Here is a 22,263-nt window from a genome sequence, read left to right as displayed (position 1 = left end):
TTAAATACTTAAATAAATGTGGTGCTGATCTTTTAATCCCCTCTTCCATGTTTTAGCAGTGGAGCAGCCTACCCAGGCACCAAGGCAGCCCTGGCCTCTCAGAGGGTGTTTTTGCAACCCGGCGCTATCTGTCATCCCTCCATTCACGTGGTACCAAGGTTTCTGGATCTGTATTTTGCTTATCGAGTCACCAAACCAATGCATCATCAAAGGAAGCTGTCAATTCACAGCACATCACCCGTGCTTTGAACTTAGGAATGAGTCAAATGTTTTGGAGCTTTATTTATTACGGTCAAAACTGGGTTTGAATTAGCAATGAGGGCAGGGGAGTGGTGAGGGGAGCAGAGGATGGCTGCTGACTCAAGAAACCTGCTGGGACTTTGTGGCCCACTGCTAGGCAACAGCCCATCCCCACCACAGCAAACATACAGCCACAAAATGAATTACCTCATCTACAAATCAGCTATTTGATATGCAGATCGGACTGCTGGCCTCTGCCATAGCACAGCGCTGCACGGGCAGCAGGTGCAGCAGGGACAAGTACACGGCCTGTTCACGTTTTAAAAGGCAGGGCTGGCTTGTGCTCGCCCACTCCCTCTGGTCCTTTGCAATTCCTGAAGCTCTATTGCCTTCATTTTTTATTTAGATCCTCCATTTGAAGAAAACATGGCGACTCCTTTCTGTTTCCCTCTGTGCCCAGCCTTAGGCCCAGGGAGGAAGGGGCAGGGCTAAGAAGCTTCACCAGCAGCCTTTGTGATTCTTCCAGCATCCGAACACACGACCTGAAAAAACAAGGGGCGTTTTAGGAAGGAATTGCAATTCCCGAGGTTTTTGTCTTCTCAGATGTCTTGTCTTTCCAAATGATTATCAAAGTGTGGTTTGTTGTTGTTTCTTTATCAAAATGGAGACCCTCTTTGTGCAGACAGTGCTGTGGAAGGCGACATTTTCCCCGTGCATTTATGTTCCCTTTTAATTGCATGGAGAGTGCTGTTTTCAGCCTACAGTGAAGGGAGTGCATGCAGTTTTGAGGGCACATTCTCAAAAAAAAAAGCAAAGACACCATTTTGTAACAGAATTAGAGTATTTTTCAGCTGCGTGTTAAAAAGAATAAAGAACTGCTGCTACTCTGGACTATGAAACAGCACTGAGCCTCTTAGTGGGCCTCAAAGAGCAATAAAACACAGTGTAATATAATTTGTATTGTCTGTGGTTGCAGGTTATGTCCTGAAAGCCGTAAACTATTACAGCTTTATAGCTATGCTGCTGGTATTAACTAAATGAAAGGGCTATTTGTTCTAAATCTGTAGCCTGCATGATAGCAAATCTTAAATTCATCAGAAGCAATTGATGAAAAAGGGGGTAAAAATGCTGCAGACCCAATAGCATCAAAGCTCTAATGCAAAGATAACAAAGATTTGGTGTGGTGTCCAACCCCTTCAGGTTTCTGCCTCATACTTCTGGGGGGCAGAATTGATCATCCCCGAGGCTACGAGGTTTATTCAGCTGATGGGCCTGAGGGAAGCCTTGGGCTGCTTGTTACAGGAAGCCATGAAAAAACAGATATTTACATGTCTAGATCATTCTGGGAGTCTAAAGAAAGATCCTGAATTTGCTGAAACATAGGACATCCTTCTTTTTACCTCCTTAAGAGAGTTTTTGTTGAAAAATGCACCTCTGAGTAACAAAGACAGTGATTTAGGGAGCCAATCTAACAACTCATGTCTTTCTCCTAAAAGCTGTGAAAATGTTTAGGTTTAACTTGCAACCTTGGAATTTCCTGTTAAAGAGGAATTGTTTTCCACGTGTACCCAGTTGCAATGCTTTAGCTTTATTCAGACTAGAATTTAAACATGGATGAGACGTGTCATTAAGCTTGCTCAGGACCATGAATTATTTGTTAGATAATTCTGCAGCTGGTTCCTCACACCTTCATCTTCTGCATAAACCATTGGTTGCTGATGCTGGGAATAAGTTCTGTCTGGTCGTGGACTCTTGGTCACTATGAACTGCTGTCAGGCTTGTGTGAGACAAACGCTTTTGAGTTCAGAATACACATCAAGTTAAAGCACTCAAATATTTGCTTAAAGCTGGCTGAGCCATGAGTCGTTTTTACTAAAAACTCACAAGAATGCTCACAGCAAATGAATGCTAATAGGAAGGATGCAAAAGGAAATGGGTTTGGACACTCAAAGGAATGTTGATGACACAATTGTGATCATCGTCCCATTTCTTTCAAATGGGTTTTGCCTAGATGTCTGACTGAAACCAGTGCCTCAGTGTTCCTAAAATGTTGTCTTCAGGGCTTGTTTCAGGACAGAGCCAAAGTGCTGCAAGCCTCCCTCTTTGTCCCCTGCCTGACAGAAAGCAAAGCCAGCAGTTTGAAACACTTCGGGGTTTGATACTAGGGATCTTCAACAGGTTCTTGAGGCCTGAGCAGATCTGAAAGAGGACACAGACCTGCCCTCCTGAGGTAGTGCAGGTGAGCAGCAGGCAATGGAAGGGGGGAGTGGGACTGTCACCTCCCTTGTCACAGCCCTGCCATGTTTGCATGGTTCTGTGAGGTTATGGTGGTTCACTTGCTTTCTTCTGTTTCTCTGAGGACAACCCAAGTTGCTTACCTGGGAGAGTGTGGGCCATTGTAGGGGCCATTTTCATTGCCTTTTGTCCTGGGGTTTGAGGCACATTTTGTTACTCACGGGGCATATATGTATATATATGGCAGTCTGTTTTCTCAAAGCAGACTCAATTTTGCAAACTTCCATGTGCTTTAAAGTCCTTAACCACCCTCCATTGCAACTTCTCAGATATTTGACCAGATGTATACCCAAAAGTATTTTAAGTTTTGAAAGCATTTGCTGTTGAGAGCATTAACTTCCATGCTTTGTAGGTGATCACACTGGCAGAGCAGGGCTGGGTAACCAAGGAACCTCTCCAGGACCCCTGCCACATACTGACACCCCTGAAGCTTTGGGGTATATTCCAGCCACCTTCCACTCCCAGCTATGGTTCAGCTCACCAAAAGCTTCTCCACAGAGAGCATCTTATGTCTGACATAGGTGCAAAGATATCATAGAATCATAGAATCATGGAATGGTTTGGATTGGAAGGAATTTTAAGGTTTATCTAGTTCCAACCCCCTGCTATGAGCAGGGACACCTTCCACTAGACCTTCTTGCTCAAAGCTCCATCCAACCTGGCCTTAGACACTCTCAGGGATAGGATGTCAATAACTCCTATACTTTTAAGGACATGCCACGAGACAGGGGGGTTTCCAGCTGAAGGCAATATGTTCCAAGTGATAAACATTAGAAAACTTTTGACTGCTGTAAACTTAGGGCTCTCTTCTTGTGGTTTTAATAGCAAAGAAATGTCAAGAAGCCAGAGCAGGTGAGAGAGAGCAGCCTTGGTGAGGAGCTGGATGTGACCCTCAGGGGCTGGGGCTGGCAGGGCTCTGTGGCACAGCTGCAGGCTATCCCCTGCCTGCAGGACCCAGTGCCAGAGAATGATCTGGACCATTTTCACATAATATTTGAATGAGGTTTTAAATAAAGATGCCAATAGTGTGTGCAAGATCACAAAAGGCAAAGCTGTTGGTATGCACGGGATTTGGGATGAGCACTGGATGCTTGGACAGGCTGCTTGGGCAATAGCTAGCAACTGAAGAGCCATTTCTGAGCCAGCTAAGTGGCATCTGTTCAGATTTCTTGCGGAGCACAGGCTTCCCTCCCCTGTGACAAGGCCAGGCACATTCCTCCTGTCCCGCCTGACAGCACAGAAGTGGCGGTGTCTGCTGCTGTCCCTGACCCGGGGCCCCACAGGGGCAGAGTCTACTGGTGTGAAACTGCTGCTGGGACAACGTGAAAGGGTGAGATTGTTCTGATATGCAAACAGGGAGCCCTGCTGAAGCTGTGCTGCCTTGAATTCAGGGAGAAGAGCAAGGGTGCTGGTGGAAGGAGGACAACAAATCCCAGTGTTAAGGCTGCTCCTACTGAATGCATCCCACTAAAGAACAAAGCAAGGAGAGCCTTGCTCTTGCAAGAATTTGATCCACCAAGCAAGGCTGCTACAGTGTTAACCCCTTCGTGGCAAGCCGCTTGGGATATAATTTAACTGGAATGCCATTGGAAAGCCGCAGATTGCTACACTTTTACAGGCAAGAAATGCCACAAGATCTGGAAGGGGATGACCGGCACTAGCATGTTCGCCTCCACCCTTGCACCTGATTTTTCGAGGGGAAATGCTAGTGAAACAATTGTGGCAGGCCCGTGGCATTGAAAGAGTTATTACAAACCAGTGGATAAAATGTCAATGATGCCTGATGCAAAGAAATGTGCAGCGTTAGCAGATATGTGTTGCTGATCTGGTAACAGCTAGCCCTCTCCATAACAGTGATATTTCTGGGTTTCCGTAACCAGCCCCATAGGAGGTTTTCCTTGATACTTTTAACCAAATTGTGGCATTTGGGTCCTGGCCAGGGAAAGGAAGCCAGCAGAGCTACTGGCCTTCAGGAAGGGCATGGGTAGGGATTGCATCTGAGCTGGCAAGCACTCAAGGGCACCGCACAGGCTCCACCAGGCACTGGTAGGATGTGTTAGCCTTTTTGCGCCCAGGCAGCCCTTCCACGCATTTTCTAATCCCACCAGAGCGGATAGATTGCATTCAGGAAAGACATAATTTCCATATCCTTTGAGTGTGATTGTGCAAGGCCAAGCACCATGTCATCTACTGTGCCTATAGGTCTCAGTTCAGAAAAACAGCAGCATTTCACGCTTCCCCGGTCCTCACCCTCCCCTGCCTGCTCTCCCTGCCTGCAGATGCTCTGCTGACAGTTGCATCTTCCTCCAGCCAATACACTCAAGAGACCACAGCCATGGTCCTGGCTTGTTTCTGCACACCCAGGACCACAGGGAGAGGTGCAGAAGTCTGCACAACTCACAGCCAAAATTTTTGGTGGGGCAGTTGTACTGAGCTTTGCCAGTGGAATGTGACTTTGGGATTAGAAATCACTGGACTGTAACTGCCTTGCACGGTGCTCTGTACTCATCCACTGTGATACTGCTGCTGCTTGTTGCATCCTTGTTTCTAATTCTGAACTACAAAGGTCACTCCACGGCTCCATCTGTGCTGGATGTGATTTGCTCCTGTTGCAATAGTCTTTGCAAATACGTAGCACTGACAAGCCATGCTGGTAAACATCAGGTTAATACCAGCAAGAGACCTCCCCAAGTAAATAAGCACATTACAGAAGCGTCCATGTTTACACCAGAGATTTTGCCAGTCACCCCTGACAAACTGGGGGTCAGTTGTTTGTGTGCTTCTCTTTCACTTCACTCTCCCACACAAAACTTCTAAGAATAAACTAGATTTAAGCTGTAGCTGAACAACTGTAGACAGCAACACAAAAATTTGCTTCCAGGCCTGAAAGTACTTGAATTTATTTTTGTGATGCTCTTTCTGTAGATTATATTGCTCTTCTTTTTCCTCTTTTTTTTTTTTTTTTCCTTCCCCCAAGAAGACCCATATTGTAACACTTTAACAGAGGAAATTCACTCTGCCTCTGCTTTCCTGCTTGGTGTATATTCAAATAATTGCTGCATTTTAACAAGCTAAATTGCATTCCCACCAGCTGTCCCTCAGACCAAACCTTCAAGGATGTGCTAAACAATAATGACTGCAACAACAGTAAACTCAAAAGGCCTCAAGATCCCTTCAAAGATAAGATGTCTTGCTGTTTGCCTTCCATATCCAGGCACTTTCATGCAGATTAGCAAAACAGCGTGCTTACAGCCTACATAGGCAAAGCAATGCTTGGAATGGGGTGAGTTTAGCCCTGTGTGAATGTAGGGAAGGAAAATGTAAAAATCAGAAGATAACACTCCAGCACAAGTCCGGGGTAACTCATCTGGAGCCCTGCCGAGCAGGGTGCGCTGTGTCGCCCCTGACCTGGCAGACATTAGCGTTTCACATATTCCCTCCTCGGTCACAAATCACCAGGTAGATGCTCTTCTGCACCTGTCATCTTGTGTCCTGCACGGCTCTGACCTGTGACCTTCCCAGGGCCGGTGGCTCGGTGCCGGGACTGTCCGGCGGGCGGGCAGGCGGCGGGGACAGGCGGCGGGGACAGGCAGGGGCAGCACGGACAGGCAGCGGGGCAGCCGTGCAGGAAGGGGAGCTGTCAGGAGGAGGCAGAGGGGACAGGCAGAGGCGTGCAGGCAGCAGGGGACGGGAAGGGGACAGGCGGAGGAGCAGGCAGTGGGGCGGGCAGCGGCCCCTCATCGCCCGCCCCGCGCTGGCTCACGGCAGATGGGGAGGGCAGGAACCGGGATTAGCGATTCCTCCTCACCTCCCCACCCCTTCCCCGGCCCCAGCTGGCTGTTTAAAAAGAAAGCCATAAACCCATTAGTACAAAGACAAATGAATCTCATACCCTGAGGCATTCCTTCATTCAGAACTGGCCTTAACTACTTTTCCAACCTTCCTCCCTTAAACCCCACTGTCGTTTGGGTTTTCTTCTGTAATAGCAGAGTTTGGCAAAATGCTTGACAATACAGCCAGTTAGGAAGTTTTTAGTAAAATTCTATAACCTCACTTTGTATGTGTGCAAGTGTATTTTCATATATATATATACAAATTTATATATTTATATGTTTATGTGTATAAATCTCTGTCAGCATGTATATGTCCAAATATATGCTCAGATATGCCTTCCACACTGTTTATATATATACATATTTTTTAATTAAATATGTTAGGCACATGTAGTGGATATTAACATTGGAAACCGGCTGTATGTTACAGCCAAGTTTAATATTATATATGATTTTATGTGTACTTGATTTTACATTAATGTTAAGCACATGTAAGCCTGTGGCTGCAGCCAATGTGAATTATTTCCCCTTGCATCTACACAGGATGTAGAAAATAGTGTGGTAACTATAGAGGACTTGCCACAGCAGTATGGTGGCAAGTGTTCCGAGGAAATGGCAAGTGAAAATACAAATAAGGTTTTATGGAGTTTTTGTTTGTTTGTTTGTTTGTTTTCCAGTTAAAGGAACTGCCCTATGAGTGAGATAGTACAGAGGAAACTATACTGCGAATTATATAAATGGTAATCATTTAGAAGATGCAAATACATAAAGTTGTTTAAAGGAGAATCCAGCTGAATTAAATATGTCTGAATTATACTTCAGATCTTTTGAACAGTGCCTAGTTGAATATGTAACTAAACTGCTAAGAAAAAGGCTAATGGGCACTTTTAAGTGTCTTCCTTTTTAACTTTTTGTCCCAATCAACTGCCTCCTATTCATCTGTAATTTGCAATTTCCTGCTGTTAATGATATACATGTATGTATATAAACCTGTTAGCTAGCCCATAGTTTAAAAATATGTATTTAAACTAAGTGGAAGACTTAAGCATCTTTTATATTAATTTGATCTGACTTCTTGGAAACTCATATCTCTCCCCACTGGTTTTATCACATTTTGATTTTTCAGAGGTTTTCTTGGAGTGTTTTACTTTCCACATGGAAATAAAATTATGTCCTGCTAGTGGTAGATTGTGTTCATGAATCACACATGGGACTTTCAATCAAAATCATGTGGATTACAGTTTAAAATACTTTTAAAGTAGTAGGCCCCTTCAGTACACTCTGACCATGGAAGCTGAGCAGTCATCAGCATAACCTTATGGTGCATCCCTTCAGAGCAGGCAGCAGAATCAAGTGTTAATGCTTGATAGTGACTGGTTAGGTTTTATGAATATGACCATCTACCCCATTAAAATCAGATGTAGCCATAGAGACTTCTTTAAATCACAGCTCCTTCTTAATCAAGGCTCACATCATAGTCAATGAAGTTATAGATTAGTAAAGATTTTGCCCTTAAGTCTAAGTCCTTGTATTTGGTTTATGTAATTTATAAAATACTGGCAGGGCTAGGACACATTAAGTATTCTTCTCCTGTGTGAAAACCATCCAAGGGTGGATTAGGTTAGTTTTGCTTTATGTCATGTTGCTTGTCATGAATAATCCTGCAGTCAGAGGTGACAGACACGTGACATACTGTTAAACGTGACCAGAGGCTTTTCACGCAGCTGGGGACCAAGAGGCTCAAATGCCATGGAGGTTAAATGGAGTCCTCTGAGTAAGGATATGATTTGCCAATGCAGCCTAAGTTATCTAGAAGTCTTAGTCTTGATGAAAGACTACTAAATCTCTTCTGTGTTTTGGAAAATTGTGACCTATATCCCTTAATCTTCTATCGATGTCTCCAGCTGTATGTTTGAAGCAGGGGGCACACCAACTTGATTATGTTTTTGTAAAACAACCTAACTTTTCACTGTAAAAGAGGCCAAAGAGGGCAGTGCAGCACAAGGTGACAAGCTTCAAGCCTCACAATAGTCACAGATTAGCAAAAAATGCTTTAGTAAACAGGATTTTGCAGAGACTGGAGCTGTTAATTGTTATTGTAATGCACCACATTTTAATTTCGTTAATTGGCACAAAATGTTTATCTCCATTGACTGAGATAAAATGTCAAAAGCTCTTTGATGGCAATTGGAATTACAGTAGGCAACCTTGACAATAGAAGTCAATGTTTTACAATGTGCTGCTGTTTAGATGTGTTTGCTTGGGGATGAATCATAATGTTTATTATCTCCAAGGTATCCATTTTGCCTTGGGAAAGTGTCCCAAAGCACCACTGCAGATTTTTTTTATGTTCCAACTGACTGTATAGATGTGAAAGGCTGATTCAGGTTAACTCCACTTCTGCAGGGAAGCCCCATTTTCATACTCTTAACAGAGGCCAAGTCTTTCACAAGAACTCTCAGGGCTTGGCTGTGCCTATCAGCCACGGCTGTGTGCCTGTGCACTCTCTCCAAGGGACAAACAGACTTCCGGAGGCAGCACGGTGCTCAGCAAACAGCCAGGTCCGTCCCTCAGCAAACAGACAGGTCCATCCCTCCTCTCACTGCCAAGGCCTTGCCACGTGGTGCTGGGAAAACACCAACAAGATGTGAAAGAGGAAAATACAAAAAGTAGTTCATGCAGTGGGATCCAAAACTGAGAATCCCAAGGCCAAATGGGAATTTAGCCAGAGGCCATGAGGTGCTGCCTGGTTTCCAAGTGCTGCTGAGACAAGTCTGACTGCTCTCTTTGGAGGCGAATGATCCTTCTAGCTCCCAGATCTCTTCCTCTGTGGTCCAAGGGAAGTGCTTATGGTCACTTAAACTCAGCTCCTATGGGTGAAGACCCTCAAGTGAAAAGTAAGGCTAAGCAATCCAAAGCAAAGGAGAGTGCAGCTCCTGGCCCTCTGCAGAAGCATGTCCCTGAACAGTGAAGATTCAGGTGGCTCTTGCCAGTATCAAATCATTCCTGAGTGCAAGTGCCACCCCACTGGGTCAGATCAGCACTGGCAGGCAGGCAGGGATGATGTGTGAAGAGCAGGCAAGGTCAAACCTCCTCTTCCTCCTCCTTGGGACAGCATTCGAGCTGCTGGTGGCCACCAACAGTGGTGATACACAGCCTCTGCTGAAAGCAGGCAACTGCACCAAGTTTGGGAAACTCAAGGCAAAATGTAGCTGTGTCTTTCCCTTTTTATTATGGCATATCGTTTTATCAGCCCAGGGGGGTTGAGTTCTCTTCAAAGTTATAGTTATAATTTAACTTCCAGAAACACAGCCCCCGACTTTGTTCAGAGACAGAAGCTTTTCAGAAGTGCTTCGGTATGGGAGAGTGCTGGAATGCAGCCACGAGTCAGAAAGCACTGCCCAGGAAAGAGGGTGATGAAAGTACCGACACTTTTGTTTAAACAATTTGCCTTCCTTTTCCCCTCGAGGAATAGTTTATAAATCGTATACCTGTCAAAGCAGTGCCAACACACTACTCAGACAAATTTCTATTTTTGACATGAGCATGTGTTTGGCTGCGCTTCTGATAGCTGGCTGAGGCTGCCTTTTTATGCGATATGTGCCAACGGAGCATCTCTGCATTCCAGCGACCACCGGCTGTGACTGGGCAGGTCACCCATTCAGACTGGAAGGGCTGAGGCCTGATTCTCAGTCCCTTGTTAATTAAACATAAGAAACAGCTGAAGCTTGGTTTTTTGGGGTTTGGGCTTTTTTTTTTTTTCCTTCTGACAGCTTTCAAAAACTCTTCCAGCGGACTAGAGGGAAGGAATGGGCCTGAGCAATATAGTGAGGCTGAGGTTCCTGCAAGTAACAAGCACAAGATGGATCCATGTGGCTAGACAGTCCAGTTCCTCTAACTGATGGTGAGGGGTGGAGAAGCTCTGAGGTTACTCCAATTATATTTGTTCCTGGAGAAGCTGCTTTCTTTATATGTTTTTCATACCATCCACCAAAGGTCTTGTCTAGAGGTTCATACACTACCATCTTTCAAGAGCAGAAGGAAAAAAGAGGACGACGCCATAAAACCATCGACGCCCTAGTTTCAGGAAACAAAATCTACATAAAATATTTTCATAAGTTTGTCTGAACCACTTGCCCGTCTTCCACCTGTAATTCATTCTTCTAGGTTGAACTTTTCTGAAAGAGGCGCCTGGTGACATATTTCATTGTGTTGACTGGTATGGCATCCAATAAATGAAGTGGTTTAGTAAGCATAGTGCCTACCAGGCCATCAGTACTAAATCCACAAAAGGTTAATGAACCCTGAATCGACACTAATTTTTGTGTGATGACCTCTCTGCAACCTCTTTGAAGGAGACATTTCTGTGGTGTGAGATGCAGAGAAACCACTCCAGTGGAGACACAGCTATGGCAGGGGAGCAGGGGCAAGCTGGGAAATGATGGTGGGAGAAAAAGCAGGATGGAGATCCAGGATTTAATTTTGAAGAGGATTTGGGGTTTTAGCCTCTTTTCTTCTACAAAATCTTGTCTTCCTGCAGCAATCTAGCATGGAGAACTTTTGTATGCTTGTTTATTCTTGCTTTTGAGTCACATGTTGATCTGGCCCTTGGAAAAGGTCTGGTCTTCCAGGTTTTGTGGGTTGTTGGGGTTTTTTTTATGTCTGGGAATTAAAGTGGAATAATTTTTCCATCAGTGGAGTAACTGGCAGCTCCATTGGCAGTTCCCTAGGATGCTTGTGCTTCAAAGTTACACCAGAGAAATAAGATGTGTCATACAGTCATAGTGTAGGATACTGTGAAGGAGCAAAATGATGGATCTGCGTGACCTGGTCAGCTGTAAAAGTCAATGCAGATACAGGCTCAGTTTTTTATACAGCTTTTTCATTGGCTGTTTTCAGCTACTCTCCTTTTGACCCATAATTTGTGTGTGGACAATATCCAGCACTGTTTTCCTTTACTTTTTCAGTAGTCTGTGTTGCTAAATGGCTGCAATGATTCCTTATTACACTTTACTGCAGAGGGCAAAAGAAAGGTTTACAGTTAATTGTACAGGAGAGAGCATCACCATGAAGCTTTGCAAAAATTAAATTGATCTGACATCATAGCAGTCACTTGAGTGTTTGAGTGGTACAGGATGGCACACAAAGCAGAAGGGCAGATAGGTAACCAGGTGAACTTGCACTGGCAAAGGGAGGGGAGAGAAAGAAGATATGGCTCTGCAAATATGTGACAGGAACAAGCAACAGGGAAAAATACATTAAGTTGTCAAAAACAGGAGGAGATAAGATTTTGTCAGCTGATATTTAGAGCTCTTTGGAAGAGAGGATTGTCTCACATAGCATTCTTATGTATTTCTAAAGCAGGTTCTGAAAACAGAAAACATCTTTTTGAAGTCTCACCTATCTGCATCTTTATTTATCTAAGTACCCTTCATAAAAGGACCCAAAGTCACGTGGATTTAAACCACCTCAGATCTATAAATAAAGAATGATGATAGATGGCAGAAAAATGATCTGTGGCAGGTAGATGTGCTGTGACCAGAGGGACTGGTCTGTTTGTCTTTTGCATCCACATTAATTAGCCAGAAATGGGAGTAAATAGCATCTTAATTGAGAAATATTACAAAGGTACTTGGAGAAGTTGTAGGGATTAATTAGATAATCTTCAGAAGGCATTTAAAATATGAGTATTTCTTTGCATACTTTCACTTAATTAAACTTTTATTTCATCCATAAACAAGTGGTATTTTTATCAGTCAAATAAGCATGCAAAAATTTGATTTATACCTATAATTCTTTTCCTTCATTCTCAATGTATGTAGAGGATATGTCTCTGTGGGTATATGCCTGGGTGTATATATGTGTATGTAGGGGAGTAATAAAATATGTGTGGCAGTATATGCACAATATCCCTATTTGGACAGAATTAAGAACAATATTCTTAAAAAAAATCAACAGTTTCCATCACCTATTTTTTGTATTCACAGGTGCAGCAAGACAGATGAGGAATGGACATATGCAGGGGAAAACACTTTCCATTTTACAGTGCGAACTCCTCTTTATTAGAAACAGTATGGGAAAGAAGAAAATAAAAATCTATTGTTCATTTTCACTTTGATCATCATAATTTTACACACCACATGCTTTCCTCTTCCAAAGGCATATATTTTATTTATTCTGCAGCTGCAGTATATTGATTTTGGACTACTGAGTTCAGTGCAGATGAGTGACAAACTAAATAAGCTGCTGGGAGACTGATAAGTAACCGTGTTTAATCTCTTGGCTCCAAAACGAAATCCCATCGCTCATTTCAACAATTTTAGTTTTGGTACTCAGTCAAGAGCATACAATCATAATATTTTTTTTTATAAATGTAAAGATCAGTAGTAGAATAGAAGCTTTCATGGAAATTGCTGCAATTCTGCATTCTACCTCTACCAAAGCATACACAGGATTGTTCCAGATTTACACTAATGCTTCTGTATAATTCCAGCTGATAGTTTTAATTAGATGTAAATATTTATCTGCATTTCTTTTACATTGTCTATATTGCTCAGTTTAGCAGCTGTGGTGTTTCCCAAGCCTCCATCCACTAAATGAACAACAGACTGCACATTTTCCTAATGCAGTACTCTGGGTTTTAAAATACAGATGTCAGACATACCTTCTTGAAGAAAATACTACTACTACTACCTATATAATTTCTATTAATGTAATTATTATATCATTATATAAAAATATATTTATTTTAAATTTTCTGTTATTATTTTCTTAGGTCTTCTAAAAATAGGAAAAATCCAGTTACTTGTAAGTAGTGTTAAACTGTGTAAATCTTGCAATATGCACAGTGAAATCTAGAGGTAGTAAAAAGTGAGGTTTTGAAGTGCTAGCTACAACATTTAGCACAAAACCTCACTGAGAGGAAAGCATTTTAAGGCTGGAAAGTTTTCCTCTTTCTTGGCACAGCTGGACAACACACCAAGTAGATCTTACAAACTGTAACAGAAAACAGTGGCACCAAGTGAATATTGTGGCATATACTCCAAGGCACCTGACAACAAAACATATCCATGAAATCACAGCTCATGCATGTATTGAAAGACTGGATGAAGCCCAGCTGAACCTGCAGGGGAGGTGTGACTGCTGTGTGGCCAGCCATATTCAAGCTCATTTTTTCCTAACTCTGATGGCACCAGTGAAGTCCTCCAAGAACCTGACACCTCTGATGCAACACATTTATTACTGTCAAACCCTGAATCGACTGAAGTACAGTCAGAACTACCCATGGGCTCTGTCCTCGCCTGAGTTGGAGCAGAGGCAGATTTTTGCCAGCTGGCCCTTTGTTACTGAAAAGGAACAATGTAGTTCTCCTGCTTGTAGGTGTTTGTATAAAGAGACAATTTTAATGCTTTTCTAAATACGATAACAGTTTTAGAGTATTGCTGAGATCCTTCACACAGAAATGCAGTAATGGAATAATAATGCCTAAGAAAATAAAAATTTCCACCTGTCATTTGGAGTAGGAATATATGCAATCCAATAAGGTGACTGACACCTGACCAGTGGGATGGGGTGCTTCTAAATGACTTTTTCAACAAAATTCAGTAAAATGGGATTGAAGCAGTTTAACAGTAATTAGCCAGGGTTTGTTCCCACTTTATGTGTTAATGGATAAGCAAGTGTCAGCACATAAGGGCTGTTTGAAAACTTCTCATTAGGCAAATATGCAGGGGTTTTAGCATTTTATGGTTAGGCAGAGTGTTGGTTGTCTAAACTGAGGCAATGGCAAACATCTTAAAAAATATTGAGCATTCCAATAACTTCTGGCTAAGCTTGAGTTTGTTCCTAAAGAAAGAGACTCATAACAGCACAGTTCAGGCAATTAAAGTACAGTAAGGTTCATAGCAGAGGTGACTGGCTGTTTGAAAAGTGCTGCAGCACACAATTTATGGCATCCTTTATTTTAACTCTGCTCAGTATATCCTGTAAATGCTTTAATGTGTTTAAGCCAGTTTATTCCTTTGTTAATGGTCCATGATTGCAATCAGGCATGTCCTATAGAGAGCTTCACACTTCCGTGTGAAGTATTATTTGATAAAAAACCGAATCAATAAATCTAATTTCTTCTCTTGCCAGATACAGTTACATAATGTGTTTCCAATTTGGGCCTGGATCAGTTTCCTCAAATACTCAATAACCTGAGAGAATTAATAAGCTTTGTACCAAGCTAGCATTCAAAATCATTACGACCGGACTCTAGACATTGCTTTGTAAAAAAAAAATAGGACTGTCCTCGAAACAATCTTATCGTTCCACAAGTTTTTAAGGATAATTGAAAAGTTTACAGAATTAAATGAGGATAGCAAATGTGATGCAGAGTGTAGCTTCCACAGTTTCTGTTTCAACCACATGTTTTCTATGTCATCATATATTCTGGAGCTACAGAATCATAATTGAAATAAATACTATGCTTTGGTCTAAGACTGAGTGTCTACTGGAAGACAGATAGGTTGATAGTACTTTGTTTCAAAGAGTATGGATTATGACAAAAAAGCTTTTCTTCAAAAATATGACTGTAAATCTTATGAATCTTCCAGACTTTGGAGAAACGCTTAGATTAGCCCAGAATAGATGCATTGAAGAAACGAGAGAGGTTAAAAAATGAAACTTTCTTCTAATTGGAGTTGCTTCTATTTGAAAGTTTCATTATTTACTTATATTTCATTATTTAATTCTTTCCACAAAATAGAAACTGAAATTGTGCTGGAAATTGAAAATCATTTGGAATTGAAAATGTGTCTGGAAATATAAATTCTTTTGATAAATATCTTGAACTGAAGTCAGTCCTTTAGACTCATCTTCTACTGAGTATTGCATCTCTTCTGAATCATGGGTTCTTCTACAAACTGCATTTCACTTTACTTTCCAGCTGAATGACAGGAGTCATGCTGACAGAGGACAGTGACACCACACTGCAGGTCCAGCCATTAGGATTTCAGGTACTACCCAAGGGACGTGTGGGATTCCTCATTTTCAGCACACACATCTGGGTCTATTCTTGTAGCTTTTTTCCAATGACTTGGCCAGACAGATTGGCCTGTGCTGTGCTGACCCGAATCAGTACCTGGGGAATTTAGGTGCCTCATACTTTGTCTCAGCTCTGACGCAGGGATTAGATCTCTTAAAATTAGATATTTTATCAGCTCACCTGAGAAAGAAAAGGAAATAAATAAATAAAGTATCAGAAAAGGGTGATTTATCTTACACTTAAAAAAGTACCTCAGACATCTGGGATTAGTGGATGTCCAGGGAAGCCTGTTCTACCTTAGTTGGCTATCAGAGGAGTTCAGCCTGGATTTAAGTAAATTTTAATCTTTCCAAGTAGACAAGACCTCATTCATCTATCCTAATATTCGTTCAAATAATCACCACAAAGGGCAATGCTGAAAGAGGGTTTTTGAAACAGTAGTACTAGTAGTCGTAGCAGTTGTAATTGTTGCTAGTTGTTACAGGCACATTGTTACAGGATATTACTCTCATAATTACAAGCAGGGATTAATGCCTAACTCCATTTAATATGAACAAAAAGAATCACTGCTGTGCCTAGGTCTAAACAAAACACATATCTGTGGTACTGTTTGAAGAGTTCTGTGCTTTCTTTTCAACACTGCTTGAATGAGGGTTTAGTAAATTTATTACATAAACAATTTCAAGGTAATGAATCATCAAGACTAACATTCAGTTAGAACCATGTTTCAACCAGAAATGTACAGCAGATCAGTGTGTCTTTAGCACACAGCAGACACCCACGTCCAGGGCATGAAACTGAAGTGGAAAACCCTACACAAAGCTGTTTCCGTTTGTGGTCTTAGTAACTGGTTGGAAATTTGAGGTCTTGAAGGTTTTTCCCACTGGAGGAAGTTATTGATGCTACTCTGTCAACAAAAGTGTACACAGTTCTATTTTCTTTAAAAGCATACAGTTTCAAACAACAAGAGGCCATTTCCTTGCCAAAGGTATCAAACCTCTTCTCTCTGAACCCTCCAAAGGTTCTTTCAGGGTCCTTCTTGGGGGCAATGGATTGTGAATAATCAGGACAGCTTGGTGATTCCTCTGCAGGCTGTCTCTGAGCTGAGATTTGCAGCTTGTTTTTTCTCTCTTCCATGCACATATTTTCACACATACATCCATTTATTCTGCTGGACAGTAAAATTCCCAGGGAAGTACCTGACGTAAAGATTACAGAATATTCTGAGTTGGAAGAGACCCACAAGGATCAAGTCCAGCTCTTAAGTGAATGGTGCATCTGGGAATCGAACCCACAACCTAAGTGTTATTTGCACTGTGCTCCAACCAACTGAACTAATCTTAGATATCTGAGACAAGTTTTTAGATTTGGAAAAAAAAAATTATTTCAGTCACCTGCATCCATAGAAGAACCTAGTGGAATTTAAATGAAAGGTAGTGAAGACTCTTTCAATTAGATTTTAGCCATTCTGCAGCAATATTCAATATATTTCTTCATAGCAGTCTTCAGGGGCCATTCCAGTGGGCTATATCTGCTTCTACATTATTCTCAGAAGACAAACTGCACCTTTGAGTGATGAATGCTTGCTTATGAGAGGGAAATAGTACTGTAAACCTCTAGCAGCTAGCTAGTTAAATATCACTTGGACATGGGATTTTTCTAGATGAAAGCCTGAGATTTTTGGACAGATTATAAATGTGTGTCCAAATGTTCAAATGTATTGGTAAACGTTTCTATCCAACATGATAAAGATAAGTTAAAAAAATCAAGGGTCACCTCGGAAACTTTGTATTTCAAGATACAGAACCCACTACAGTTAAATTCACTCCGTAGATATCAATACTAGAGTCAGAACACTTAAAACAAGAGAAAAAGCATCCTTGTGCAGTCAAGTGAATTACAAGTATAATCCAACCAAACTCATTACTTTGAAACCAAACCAGACAATTTAAAAGAGAAAAACAACCTCCTGGTGTTTGTGCACATGATGTTATATTCAAACAGCCAGTCCTTAGAGCATTGTACAAGTGATATAGAATAAAAAAAGTGCATTGCTAAAAGAAGTTTAATTTTTGCTGGCTTTTTAAAATTAGATTGTGTTTCTAATTCAGTCTTATTCTTTACTGATAGAATTTTTGCAAGCCCAAGTTACAGCCAGTCCCTCCTAGAAAACTTTTTTCTGATTCAGTTCAATTCTGTTTTATATTAATCCTTACATCACCGTCATTTCATAATAATATGCAGCTACCACTGACAAATATATCAATAGAATGCTATAAGGTAGTAATCAAAAAACCCTCAGAGGATAGTTCAGATATTCAGTATACTTTTTGATTTATGTAAAGTTTTGGAGCAGTGCCTTTCTGTTCAAGAACACTATCAGTTTTCATGTATCTATTGATTTCTTTGGGACCTTCCCACGGTGGAGGATTTGATTTGTAAGATATAAAAGGACAACAAATGGTCAAGTACACACTGAGAAATAATGGCACAGACTCACTTTGGTTTAAATGATGACATTAGAGTTAGATCTTTCCAGAAAAATCAAACTCTTGTCATTGGTCATACAAACTCAGTGTATGTGCTAACATTTCTTCCCTTTAGCAAGACTGATGAGAAAACAATTTCTTTTCAGATATTTTTTGGGGAAGAGACTTTGCATGACCAATATACAACCAGGATGCACAGACATGCTTTGGCAGCAAATGACATTTCTGAGAGCAAAGACCCTGCAATGAATGTCATATACCATGATATTGTTAAACATATTTTCAGGTGACTTTATTCTCCCTTGCAAGAGCTGGTGCACATTATGAGCAAAATTGTTTGCTCAATAATTATAGTTGCAAGCACATTCATAATATGCAATACATTACAGAGCTTTACATACTGCCTACGTTACCCCATTATGGTGTGTACTTCTGGCCAGTCTCAGCAGCCTCAGAGACTGAGATGAGAGAACTCGATCTCCAGTCAAATTTTTGAACCATATTAGGGTGATGCATGTTGCTAAAGGGAAGCTAATTTATGGGCAAGTGGTACCACCCAGTCTTGGAAGTGAAGGCAGATAAGAATCTTATCAGTCATATGATCAACCTCAGGCTTCCTTGCATGATCACTCTTACTTGCTCTGTACTTTCCCAGCTGCCAAATATATCACAGAATAACTCTGAGTAGGAATGAGCTATTCCCAAATTGCTAGTGCCATAGCTGAATTGCAAAACTTGGGCTCCAAACGATTGACTTTAGAATATGTCTTGGATATAGTACTGCTTCACTCATCAGAGAGGAAAATAAGAGGAGCTTTGATTAAAAGCTCAAGCCTTGTGCTTATAAAGTCTTCCTTTCTATTAATAATTATATTTTCAGTTATAGCCTAGTAAAACAATTATAGATACTGTGTATAACATTTTCTCTGTATAATACATAAACATATAAACACATAAATGTACTTAATTATAAATATAAATATGTATAGATACGTATCAGACTAAAAATTGAGTGATTTATGAAACCCAGACCCCAAATGGTTTATATTTCACTTAATGAGAAATGAATTTGCCTAGGTATTGTTTTGTTTGTCTTGCCAATAATCTGATTGATACCCAGTGTCAGTGCATCTGTTTTCTTGGAAAATTATTTCTAGAAATCAATTTTACTTGCAGTTCTTTGGTTTTCTAGACTTGTGGGCCTTACAGAAAAGTCATTAGCACTGTTGACAAATATTTTTTCCTCTCCCGTTGTCCTCTGCTCAGTAAATTGAGAGCTTGCTTTTAAGTTACTTGACGCTTACAGTAACATGAGACAATCAGCATCCATCTAGCAGCAGGACTTCAAAGAGAAATCACTATTTCCCCTGACAGTCCTGCCCCATGCACAGCAGCTCCTGGAAGCAGCTGCATTGCTTTGAACTCAACTTTAACTTTACTTCAGAGCCAGCTTAGGGCTCTGAACTGGGATGTAAATTGGGGTAGCAAGGTGGTGTAACACACTGGTGAGTGGGTGTTAGAGGGCCCCCTCTGTGCAGGCCCAGAGCATGTGTGAGTTGTTTCAATCCCTGACTACAGCTTTCTGCTCTTTAGTTTGTGCTAGAGGAACTTATTTTACTTCTGCCCATCCCCAGCTGAACATCACTAAATTACTTACTGCAAACTGCTGGGGCACCTGGGGCTCAGATTTGGGGGACCCTGACTGACCAAATTAAAGTTCTTTGAGCAGAGGAAATGCACAGGTTTGAATACCAGCACCAAGTAATTTCCTTCCTTGTGTTTTTCACCATAGGTACTACTCCCCTGACCATCCGTGCTCTACATCTATTGATTTCTGCTCCTCTTGAGCTATATTTAGGATTAAACCAGTTCATTCCTTCCGAGAGGAGACTGGCTGTGGTTATATAGATTATTACCCTGGGAGCTGTAATGCAGTTTTCACCTTACTTCAAGCACTTTGAACTGAGGAAACAGATGGGTGCCAAATGGTAAACAGAAGCGGTCTGGGTCAAGTGATGTTCTGGATATTCAGCCTCTCCAGTCTCAGTGGGGACAGCCATGGACAGAGCCAGTGCAGACCTCCCATTGTCAAAGACCAAAGACCAAAGGTCCCGCCTCAAAGGGACGAGCTTCAGCAGCAGATAGATTCAGAATATACTGATAATACATATGGAACCCATATCATTATAAGGAGATGCCTCAGTTTCTCCTGTGAATGCCTTAGGTCCAACGTTTCCTGGCCAGGTGTGCCTGGTCCTTTCAAGGCAAAAAGCTTTTTAAAACATCCATATGGGATACAGGGACTGGGGGGCAAGGACAGACACAACTAGACTGATAAATATGAGTTAATAGGAGATCATGAGCAGTGAAGAAAAAAACACGTTTTATTTCCTTCTGAGGCCTATAATTAAATTATTTACAAGTGACACAAGGAGAATTTTCTGGCACATTCTTTCACAGATTTTTAAACTGGGTATACCAGCCCAGAGCTCCTGGTCTTCTTATCAATTCCCACCTTGATTCTGAGTGCATACTTTCTTTACTAAGTCTGAAAGTAGGGAGCTATGATTTAGGTTATAATTTCCAGAAAAAAAATATGTTCACCTGACTAAGCAGAATATTTTTTTAATTGATTTCTTCACAGGCTTAATATGATACAGGAAGAAAGGTCCCTTTCTAGCAGAAAATTACATGCATGTTTTATATGCTTTAGATACGTAGCTCCTACTATCAGTTCCCACCAGCCCAGGAAGATGGAATCACCACATGGATCCTTAACAAAAAAAGATAGTATTGCTTTCTGATTTGAGCCTCTCAGGGTTTATTTGTGTAGGAGCTCCAAATGCTACCTAACACTTTCCACAAGCCCCGCTAAGATGACAAGGGACTGTTGCATAAATTAAGTGAAAAAGAGAGAGACCTTTTCTTAACAAATAAAATAATGTATTAAACTTGAGAAACCTTAGAAAAATGACTTAAATCCCTTTCTGTACTTCATCTGAAATGAATACTGGCTTCCACAGAGAATTCAGTGGGAGAAAACCACCTTGCAGGAGGCATCAAAGGTGCAGCTTCCCAGAGTTCGAGCTGCATTGGGGTAGCCTGAAGCTCCTGCCAGAAGCAAAGGAGGTACCGGAGGGGCACTGCCAGCTTGGCAAAGCCCTACAGCCACACCAGCTCAGAGTATGGAACCAGACAAATTACTAATAAGCAATAAAGAATCATTTTTCAACAAATTACTGCCAAGCAGCAAGACCCACAGGTTGCTGATAATCAAGAAATGGATGTTAGCTCTTCAAGAAAAGCTGAGTCTGCTCAGTGTCTTGACTGCCCAGTTCAGGGGGATCTGAACAGGGGCATAAACAGAAATGTGTGTAAATAGCAAAAATAAAGAAAAGAGGCAGAAACCCCAGAACTGAGAGGATCTAGAAAACGAAATGCAGGTCTACAGTGCACATGGGATATTTGATTTGCTAAACATCAATTCCCATTTACCTATACCAGGAAAGCAGTACTATTTCTCACATTATGGGCACAATCATACCTAGGCAAAGATCCCATGTGCAAAATGGAAATACATTTCATAAACCCTTTACTTTGTATTGCTTTCATTATTTATACACCTTTCAAACAGATCTAGGGGGTCATCCCTAAACACGCAATCTCTTATCCCATTTCTTGTAATGATGATCATAGTTTCTATATTTGCAGTGTGTTCCTGGGGTTTGAGATCCCTTAACGTGCCAGACAACAACTTGCCATGGAAGGTCACAGAGCAGGGAAAATACTGTGGTGCTGCAGAGCAGCCTAATCAGATGCACCTACCAAGCCCCAAAGGTCCTGCTCCACTCTATAGCCCAAAGAGCCAAATTCAGTGCTGTCACATCAGGCAGCACAGCATAATCTGATACAGGGAAGCAGGAAACATTACAAAGATTTGTTTAAGATGGTGTAGGTTCTGTGGGTTGACAGGACCTTCATTGCTTAGATGAAAAGAAATAAATTGCAGTCACGAAGAAGGAAATTGATCTTCTAGTTTTGGTTATTGCATAACTTATTTGCAGGAGTGAAATGGCTACAATGGTGCAGCTACATCATTTTACACAGACTGAGGATCTGGCCATTCAGTATAATTTAGCAATTTTCCAACTCCTTATTCAGCAGAATGCAGTCTGATGTGACCTTTTGCATGAACCTCCAAAGGCCACAGAAACTGAATACTTCCAAGCTGACCATCTGACTTATCCTTGTGAAAAGTTACTCTGTATTAAAAGGTCAAAAGAAAAAGAAAAGAAAAGGCTCCTCAGCAGGGAGCTGCCCTTTGGGATGTTAGGTAATTTAAATTAACTGGCATCATGCTGAGTAGCTTACATTTCTA

Source organism: Corvus cornix, chromosome 3 (genome assembly GCF_000738735.6).
Source record: "Corvus cornix cornix isolate S_Up_H32 chromosome 3, ASM73873v5, whole genome shotgun sequence".
In the NCBI taxonomy this organism is placed as follows: domain Eukaryota; kingdom Metazoa; phylum Chordata; class Aves; order Passeriformes; family Corvidae; genus Corvus; species Corvus cornix.
This window is presented reverse-complemented; position numbering follows the sequence as displayed.